This window comes from Marmota monax, unplaced genomic scaffold (genome assembly GCF_021218885.2).
Source record: "Marmota monax isolate L192 unplaced genomic scaffold, Marmota_monax_Labrador192_F-V1.1 WCK01_AAM20220418_F8-fsc00187, whole genome shotgun sequence".
In the NCBI taxonomy this organism is placed as follows: domain Eukaryota; kingdom Metazoa; phylum Chordata; class Mammalia; order Rodentia; family Sciuridae; genus Marmota; species Marmota monax.
In genome coordinates, this window is record NW_026694837.1 from 567,901 (window position 1) to 578,442 (window position 10,542).

Here is a 10,542-nt window from a genome sequence, read left to right on the forward strand (position 1 = left end):
AGAACTTAGGAGGAATCTATTTCCTTGCCTTTGCCAGCTTCTAGAGTCCACCCATACTCCTTGGCTCATGGCTCCATCTTCAAAGCCAGAAATGAAGCATCTTCTGTTCATTTTCATTCATTCATTCATTCATTCTTTTCCCCCTCCCTCCTTCCCCCTCCCTCCCTCATCCCCCCCCCAACACCTTCATGCCTCCCTCAACACATTCTGGGCAGAAGAATGTAGATCTCTTTGAGTAATCATTAATATCTGCCTGAGGAAAGAGCATCAACAAAGACATCAAGATTTTAAAAAGTGTATTAATCTTAGAAAATAATTCCATTTGCTTGCAAAATAATTGTATGTGGGGAGTCCTTGGGATTGAGGCTGAAAATTGAGGATTGAGGTTGATTAAAACCATTTCAGAGGGCTGAGGTTGTGGCTGAGAGGTAGAGCACTTACCTGGCATGTGTAGGGCACTGGGTTTGATCCTCAGCACTACATAAAAATAAAATAAAGGTATTGGGTCCACCTACAACTAAAAAATCAATATTTAAAAACAATATCAGTTTGGCGGGATGAAGTGGTACACACCTGTAATCCTAGTGGCTCAGGATGCTTTATTTTATTTCAGGATTTTATTATTTTGTTTCTAATCATTTAATATTCCTATAGCTTTCACCAAAGATACTCATATCTCTTTTAAACTATAGAACTACCAAAAAAGTGTATGTAGACTTTATTTAATAAGCATTCTTCCTAACAGTATGATTAAAGGAGTTCTCTCTCTCTTTTTTTTTTGGGGGGGGGCGGGGGAGATTGAACTTAGGGGCACTCAACCACTGAGCCACATCCCCAGCCATTTTTTGTATTTTTATTAAAGATAAGGTCTCACTGAGTTGCTTAGGGCCTTGCTTTTTGCTGAAGCTGGCTTTGAATTCATGATCCTCCCATCTCAGCCTCCTGAGCCTCTGGGATTACAGGCTTGCACCACATTGTCCAGCAGGAATTCTCTTTTCCCATAAATCTCCTCTAGGGTCCTACCTGAAATCTCTAGAATTAAAATATCCCTTTAATATATTTAAAGAGCAGTACATTTTAATTGGGTTGAGTTCAGATAGAGTAATATGTTACTTAACTAACATATTTGCATTCTTTAGTTTTCTGTTCCCCAAATTTGCTAAGCCACAAAGTCACTGGCGGCTTCTATTAAAAAATGTCCTGGTTCTCTTCCCTGAAGATTTACATCCAGGAAATCTTGTGTGGTATCAGAAAACTTCTATTTTTTACTGGAAATATCATGATCAGGCACATTCAGCAGATACAAGCCTCAGCTTGGCTAGGGACTTGCTTAAATTAGGAAGGGAAGTCAAGGGCAGTAACTGGACTTTGAATTTGTTTAGTACCTTACAGTCCACATAGTGCTTTTACATAAGGATCTTATGTGGTTTTCTCAACCTCTGAGGTTCTGTGGGAATTTCAGAACTGAGACCTACAGTGCATGAGGTAGCAGCGGATGAAGGGAGCCCTTTCTCCCAATGACCTGCCAGCTGCTCTCTTCACCATACATGCCAGCTGTATGGACATCAATTTTATCTACTCTTTACAGTCATGCACCTAGTGATTGAACAAACAGGATATGCATAATCATAACCTCCAAATGACAGAAAATGTAAGTTCTGCTGAATTGGATATGATATAAATTCTCCTGGGACTCCAGCTCACCCTGACTATTGTTCAAATTCAGCAAGATTTTTTAGGTTGTAATGACTATAATCTCTAACATCTATCATGGTCAAATACTGCACAGAGTACCTTACTTTCTTTACCTCACTTATCTGACAATAATCCTAAGAGGTTGATACTATAACAGGCCCCACTGTGCAGATGAGGAAATGAATGCTGAAACAGGTTGAGACAATTGCCCAAGATTGCTCAATAATTTAAGTGGCAGCTTATGTAGTCAAATTCAGGCCTGGCAGATTCTAGGATTGAACTTGATGGCCTCTACCATTCCTTCAATTCTTAGTAGCCCATAGATCTAAGTAGCCTGTTTTGGTTTGCACATGAGGTGTCCCACAAAACTCCCGTGTTAATGCAGGAGGTAAATGATTGGATTGGGAGAGCTGTCAATCATTCCATCCTAGTTTGAATGGACTTACTGGGTGGATAACTGCAGACAGGTGGGTGTGGCTAGAGGAGGAGTGCAAGCCCTGGAAGAGAGCATCTTCCCCATGCCCCTTTCACCCTCCCTCTCTCTGCTTCCTTGCTGCTATGAGATCTATTTTCTTTGTCCTTATCTTCAGTCATGATGTCCTACATCACCTTGGGACCAGAGTAATAAGAGTCAGCTGACTACCTATGAACTGAGACCTCTAAAACCAGGAACTGCAGATAAACTTTCCCTCCTCTAAGTCCTTGTCAGGTATTTTGGTCATAGCAATGCAAATCTGACTTGAAAAATGCTCCAATTCCCCAATGCACCTGCTGGCCTTGAAGCTTGACAATGAAATTAAATTATCAAGGCACAAACATCATCAGCATCAACAGAATACATCCAGTCCCAATTGTCTTCCCCACTGTTTCCAGATTTGAGATCTTGGTGCTCCTTATGCACTAATGTTTTGGTAATGATTGTGCATCCCTAGGAATGGTTCTACCAATGGGGTCAGGGCCCAGCTCTCTTAGATGCTGAGGCCCACAATCCAACCATATAGCTATATTATGGAGGAAGATGAAAAAAAAGCATAATTTTAAAATTATGCCCAAGATTTCCAAGTAATTTCACATTGGCTGACTGTCTTAAACTGTTTTAGCCAAACTTTCATCATTGAATACCTGTCCCTTCTTTAACCATGAGCAAAACTGATGAATCCTGCCCTATTTTTCATCTGTCACAAATATGATGTGCATTTTTTGTTTAATGTAAGTTCCTAAGTCAATTATATAACTGATTTTGTTAGACATATGTAAATATCTTTGCTCCAGATAGAGCAGCCTTGGGTATTGCAATTCCTTCTTCCATCCAATAAAGTAAAAGATACTTGCCCTGTTGGCATCATTTTTCAGAGATAAGGAGAAGGCTGCTTCCATTGACATCATTTTCCTAGTACAGAATTGGTTAGCAGTAATTTGATTGTGTCAATGTTTCCTGAAGATAAAAACATGCAAACAAAATGAAATGTTTTAATAACTGTAACTCCTTATAGTAAAACCCCAAAGTTAAAAGCAATTATTGTTATAAAATGATTGGGCTAGAAAGGAACACAGAGTTGGGAGCAATTCATCCATCCATCTGTACTAGGCTTAAACCACTTTCTAACAGATTCTGCAGACCTACAAGCAGATTAGGGAACAAGAAATTTGATAGAGCAGAATCTATACTCAGCCCCAAAGTACAGCCTCAGAGAAAAGGAGGTAGAGTCACCTGGTCCCTTTTTTCAGGAGCCAATCAAGTTCTGACTTTTCACAAATTCTGACTTTTTACAACTGCTATTTTGATGATAGTGGAATCATTATTAACCCCCAGGCCCAACTCCCCCCAATTACACCAGCATCATGGTTGCCAACCACCTTCCCATGCTTTCTTGGGGAGAGGCGTACTGGAGACTGAACTCAGGGGCATGCGACCACTGAGCCACATCCCCAGCCCTATTTTGTATTTTATTTATTGACAGGGTCTCACTGAGTTGCTTAGCACCGCGCTTTTGCTAAGGTTGGCTTTGAACTCATGATTCTTCTGTCTCAGCCTCCCTAGTCGCTGAGACTACAGGCATGCGCCACTGCACCCAGCCTTCCCATGCTTTTAGCCATAGGTTCAGGTCTTTAAGTTTAGGAATGATTGAAGAACTTAAAGCCAAAAAGGAGCTCAGAGTCACTTATTACAACTCCATGCTCCTTCTGCCTGGTCTCCAGCAGCCAGACAGAACTTAGAAAATCACTTTCCAATAGAAAATCACTTCCTGTAGCTAAGCTGCTCAGCCCCCCCCCCCAAATGATCACTCCTCATCTTCAGGATTACTCTAGACTCCCTATTTTTGATGCCTATATCATCTAACCCCTGAGTATTCCTCAGATCTCAGTTCCCAACTCATTGCTTCACACACATTGTGGTGGAGAAACTTTCCTCCTCCTTATTTTTTATTTCTCAAGATTTGAAGTTCTTTCCTGCATTAAAAACCTTCATCCTAAGCCCACTGCTGAATCACCTTCTTCACAAACTTTTGCATGTCTCATTCCCTATATTCCTTAAATCTCTGCTTAAATGGAATTCATCTTGGTAAATGAGCCCTACAAGCTCTTCTGTTAACCTTTTCTTTTCAACCTATACTTTGAAGATGGCCAGAATCAATTTGCAAATGAAGAAGCAGAAAACATAAATAAAAAATAACTCAGGATATGAAAACTAAAATTTAATAAAAACAAAATTATGGGGATAGAATTTGTGCTAATTAATGCTTTTTTTCAGGAAGAAGTACATTTAAGGCACTCAAAGATAGATGCTTATTTAAATTTTTAAAGTCATGCAGGAAAAATGATATATAATTTTCAAAAGCCCATTTTTTTTGTTTAAAGGTCCTAATTATGAACTCTGCTCAAACTATTTCATTATGGGAGAATTAGTGAATCCTTTCAAGTTTCTATCAATCCCCTTATAAAATGGAAAAATCTGTTTATCATCCTCAGAATGATGTGTGACGCTCACAAAGGACATGCTCAAATGACAGAATACTTTGAGAAATTGCTGAGCAAACTGAAGGAGAGCGAAATCCTAAAGCTAGGCTGCATATTTCATGCTATACTTGAACACGTGGCTTCAGGACGGGGAACTTGCCAGTAATATTACTGATCTGTTACATGACATCTTTGTTGGAGTTTGTCCCAACTTTGCTTTTTTTGCTTCTTTGATTTTTACTTTCAGTTTATATCATCTAAATCTCTTCTGGAATAAGGTGAAGTTTCATATAAACACATTTTAAAATAGGACTCCTCCATCGTGTACTTAACATCATGCTGAAAAGACTGATTCAGATGTTCAACATCACTTTAAGCTCTTCTGTTAACCTTTTCTTTTCAATCTATACTTTGAAGATGGCCAGAATCAATTTGCAAATAAAGAAGCAGAAAACATTAAAATAACTCAGGATATGAGTTTCTCCTCCTATCACCTCTCTCCATCTCTTTCTTAGGGTGTACACAATGATTATTTCTTAGGGTCTTTAAGTTTACCATGACTGAAGAAAGTTAAAGCCAAAAAGGAGCTCAGAGGTGATTTAATTCAACGCTGCATTTCACATGGTAAAAGCTTTAATTGCCTACTTAGTTCTGAATCTGAAGACATTATAAAGCTGTCAGGTTAGCTGGCTCCTTTGAATGGCTTTCTGAGGCTTGCTGTACATGCCCCTTGGGTATTCTATAAACTTCCCAAGTGGTGGAAACCATCTCATAACCCACGTATCTTCCATCCAAACACATTTCTGTTCACTTAGTAGCTAGGCACAGGGTCCATGTTAACCCTGGGTCAATTAGTTGAGCACAGAGATTTTTTTTTTCTTCTAGGAGATGCATTTCTAACCTCTGAAGCTTCTACAGGGTATTCTTTGTTCCATGGTGAGTGATGTGGGAAAAGACAGGGAATTTGCATCCAAATCTGTTCATGGAGTATATTATCAAAAGTTTACTAAGTATATGAACTCTGCTCAACCATAAAAGAAGAACAATGTAAGGTTTATTCCCTGTGGACTTTGTATTAGCCAACTAGACAGTTATCACCATGTAAATGCCAGGATGGTGTGGAGAGAAGTATCATCTTGAGTAGGTGTATTAATAGATACTTTCCTGCTCTTAATAACATCACAGAGTGGCTTTCGTGAAAATGAAAGTGGTTTCTCCTGTTTCAGTAGTGGAGGAAAACAGACTCATCAAATGTTAAAGCTGGAAAGTACCTTAGAAAGTATGGAAATCCATCTCACTTAGGGATGTCCAGGTGAGTTGTGAGGCCTGGAGGGGGTGCTAGCTCATGATCACAGCTTGAGACTGTCAGACCTGGGACCTCTTCCCAGGTTTCCATTCCAAGTGCTGAGTTCCTTTCTCCTCCCTTTACTTGCCTCTGCCTCTGTTTAAGTAATAATAGTTCAGTGTTCTGTGACAATGGTGCTGAAATACCTAATGGTGAGGACCAGAAGGAAGACTTTAGGGATCCTCACCAATATTCAGGCATCCCAGGAGAGTATAGGGTAGGTTTTTTAATCTATTTCTATCCCCTGTCAGGGTAGTAGTATTCATCTTAAGGCAACTTTTAGGATTGAAGCTCTCTGAAGTTGCTTCCCAGCTGGTAGCCCTCCTCTCTGGCCCCAGGGTACCACCCCGACTTGTCCTACAATAGCATACATGAAGCACACTGGAAAGATGGAGAAGAAAATACCACCAGCAACATGGGTGGTCAGCTGACACTCTTACCATGGCCAGTACCCAGGCTATAGGGTATGCAAAGAAAGACCCAAGAGGTCACCAGTGACCTAAGCTCCTTTCCCAGCTCTCAAACAAATGTTCTGGACCATGGACGTCCACCACTGTGCCTATGATGTCAACTGATGTGCAGAGGTAACTGGCAGCACGTGTCTTGGCCATACATTTCTTTCCTGCTGGTGTGACCAGCCGTATTTTAGGACATAGCTAGTTAACTGGATCTGTTCACAATGGGACAAAGCACCAAAGAGATGAGTTTCAGATGGCAGAAGGAAGAGTCCTGTGCTAGGGAGGTCCACCACACACCTGGGTTCCAGTGCTTAGGCCAGGATGTAAGGACAGGGGACAGGAGAGCCAAGCAGGCCACCACCTCACAGGATCTGATAGGCTGGGCATTTTACCAGGAAAGTAACATGTGATGGGCCCAGGAGTCAGATTTAGGATTTAAAAATCATGTTTGGCTCCTGGAGATCCACTGTAAAAACCAGGATCAAGTTTAGACCTAGACCAAAAGCAAGGTTCACTTGACATTGAGATACAGAGTACTATGAAAGAGCTTATCAAACCCCCCTTCTTCATGCCAGCTTTAGTTCTAGAGAACAAGGTAAAGGGTCTGTCTATGGTGAAAGATGGGTTGAGAGGTGGAGGACAAGACTGGTTGGGATGTGATCATAGACACCTGAGGCTTGATGAAGACTGTCCTAACAACCCGGCTGTTTCAATTGCCATTGTTGTCAAACCACATTGCCATTCCTCTGACCTTGAATTGTCCTCCTTATGAACTAGCCTAGCCCAGTCCCTGAGATTAGACCCACATATTTATGGAACATTAAACTGGAAAGAACTGGAAGAACAGGAGGCATTTAGCAGTCACTGGCCCATAGCAACCATTTGACAAATGTTTTGCCAGACAATGCCAGTGATGTTGGTGGTTTCCTACAGGAAGGCAAGTAAAACTTGTGTCTTGGGGAGGCACAGAGAGAAGTTTACATTCTTTCATATCACTATATTTCTTATATCGTGAATTCACTTATGTATTTCTTGATTAATTTATGTATTGATGTACTGCTGGGATGGAACCCAGGACCTTGTGCATGCTAGGCAGGCACTCTACCAGAGAACTACACCTTCAGCCCCGTTCTTGTATAATTTAAAATAAAAAGCCTTTAAAAAAATTTTTAAAAATCAATAAAGTAATTGTTCATGAGTGGCACCAGTTCACTTGTGTCCCCTGTAAATTGTTGCCGCTATGCGTTGGCAGGCCAGAATGGGTATAAATCTATAGCACAGGTAAGGGAGTTCTTGCAGCCTATGCCAATGCAGATGGTATCACCAGCCACCCTCTGCCACCACTATGGTGCAAGCAGCCTTAGGGCAAAGTCAGGGAACTGCAAAACTCAGAACAGGTTCCAGAAACTTTCCATATCTCAGTTTTCTCATCTTCAAAATGGAAGTAAGGACAATGATACCAGTCCCAACTAACTCACAGTTCTTGTTTGGTTTTGGTTTTGCTTTTTCCTGGTTACTTGATATTTCCATGCAGTGCAGCCCTAACCAAGTGACTGGAGATTGAAACAAGGTAAAAGTTCAAAGAGAGACAATGAATGACTGGAACCATTTGGGATGAGTTAACAAACTGATACATATCTCATGGCCTACTTCTGCCTGGCATCTTCAGAGAACGAAAAACAGGACCCAAATAAAATGATTTCCAGCAAAATAAAACTAGGGCCAAATTTTCAGAGCAGCAGAAGGGCAGTCTCAGCCCTGTTTTGTATGGTCTTATGAATTTTAAATAGCCACAGGGAAATGTTGCATGTTTTTCTTGAGATATCAATCTCACCATCTTGTAGAAGACTCTGTGGACAAAATGTTAGGAAAAGGATTCCTATTCTGCCAGTCACGTTAAAGAGAGAATGTGCAGTTTAATAATTTCCCCCTTTCCCTCTTTCCATGGAGATAGGGCACAGAATGCCAGCTCAAAAGCCAGCGGATCCACACAGCCACCCCTAATTCATACTTTCCCTGAATTGTAAATACATGCATAAGGCAGAATGTGTAAAAAAGGAATTAAAATTCTTCCACCATTTTGCCACCACTCAGAAATCCTCTCTTGACAAAGCTATGTGTGTGTATTTGTAAAAAATCGTGCTTTCTTTTACATAGATTATCTTCATGGCTCCACCAGGAAACCAACAGCTATACAATGTTTCACCACAGCAGTGCATAGTGATAACCAAGCAGATTACTTTTCTTTCCCGAAAGTCCTGCTTCAAGGGAGGCTGCCTTCCGGAGGAGGCTTTCAGTCCTTCTCAGCTGCGGAGGCTCGGCTGACAAGATTGTTCCATGATATTCCTGAAAATATGTTCAGGTCATTTTCACAGCCCTCCTCCTTGTTGGAGGTGAAACATCCTGAACTCCATGCAGAGTCGAACATTTCAGCAAGACTCCTCCTCCCGGGGAAAGTCTGTACATGTAGTGGGATGAGTTCTCTACCTTCTTCACAAATTTTGTGTTTCAATTGGTTGCTGCCCTGACTTTTAGCTAAATAAAATAAACTCGGTCACTTCCTCTACTGAAATAAATTCTAAAACCTAAAACATGGGGTAGAACCTGCTCAGTAAGTTCTCCCTGTTTCAAATCATCTGTTATGCACTTCCTTTGCTCCCACCTCCACCCACCCCGGAAGTAAGTAAAGAAAACAGCCCGTGGTGGTGCCCCACACTTGATCACTGGGATCTCAAAGATTCTTAGGGCCAGTCAGTCAGCTCTGCACTGGCACCAGGCCCCACTCAGCAAACAAAAAACAATCAGCACATTGTTCTCAATCAAATCCACAGTGCCCAGCCCTCTGGACCAGGCACAAGCCCCCTCCGATCCCAGCGTACTTTCTAATCATCTGGATACTGGGCAGGGACACCGGGCCTGGGGAGCAGAAGGGAGGGTGGGAAGTAAAGTTGATGTTCTCAGTGCAGAGACACCTCCCAGTCTCTGACCAGGCTGGTAAAGACCTTCCATGGCCCTAATACTTGCAAATGCTGTGGTTCCTACTACTTCCCACCACCAGAACAAGTGGAAGAAATGTCAACATAATTCTGATTTTTTTTCCTCATCCCATAATGACTTCTTCAGTGCTACTTTTGGAATATCAAATATGAAGCTTTTTCTAAGAAAATATTTTGGTGTCAACCCTAAGCCCATCCTTAGCCTTCCTATGAGGTAAGCCGGCCATGCTGACTGGACAGATATATTTGTCAGAATTTGGGAAGCTAGTAGTGTTTTCATTTACTAGTAGCATTTTTGTTTCAATTTGAATAAGATTCAATAAGTAACTCGTTCCAATGAGACTTACTGTTTCTGGAAATCTGAAACTGAAATTCATTTTAATTTTTTATGAATGTATTGACCCATCACACTTTGACAAGAACTTCTAAGAAGTGGAATAAAAAGATTCACACAAACCTGAAAAAACATTGCCTTAATATCATTTTTAAAGCAAAACAGTATTTTCTTCAGTTTCTTTGAAGATATTTTTTTAACTTTAGAAATTAAAGTTCTAGTTATGTGACATAACTAGATCAAATCACCAGGGGAGAATTTTAAAAATAGAGATGCCCAAGCCCCCTGTCTACTCACCCTCCAATGTTGACCAGTTGTCTTGAGGGTAGGCCATAATACTGGCACTTTAAAAGCTCCCAGGGGATTCTAAACAGCTAGCTTTGAGATCCCAGTAAGATGATCTATTATGAAATCATGCAGTAACTTGTCTGTGGTTTTCACTTGAATTCAATTAACAGAAAAGTTTACATTTCAGATTAACCTAGCAGAAAAAAAATAGAAAAATCATGGGTTAAATTATTATGGTTTGGATATAAGGTGTCCCCCAAAAGTTCACGTGTGAAATAATGCAAGAATATTCAGAAGGGGAATGATCATATTATGAGAGCTAATATGGATTAATTGGGTGGTAACTATACAAAGGTAGGTTTGGGCTGGAGGAAGTAGGTCACTGGGGGCATGCCTTTGGGGTTTAGGTTTTGTTCCTGGTGAAAGCAGTTCTCTCTCTGCTTCCTGGATGTCATGAACTGAATAACT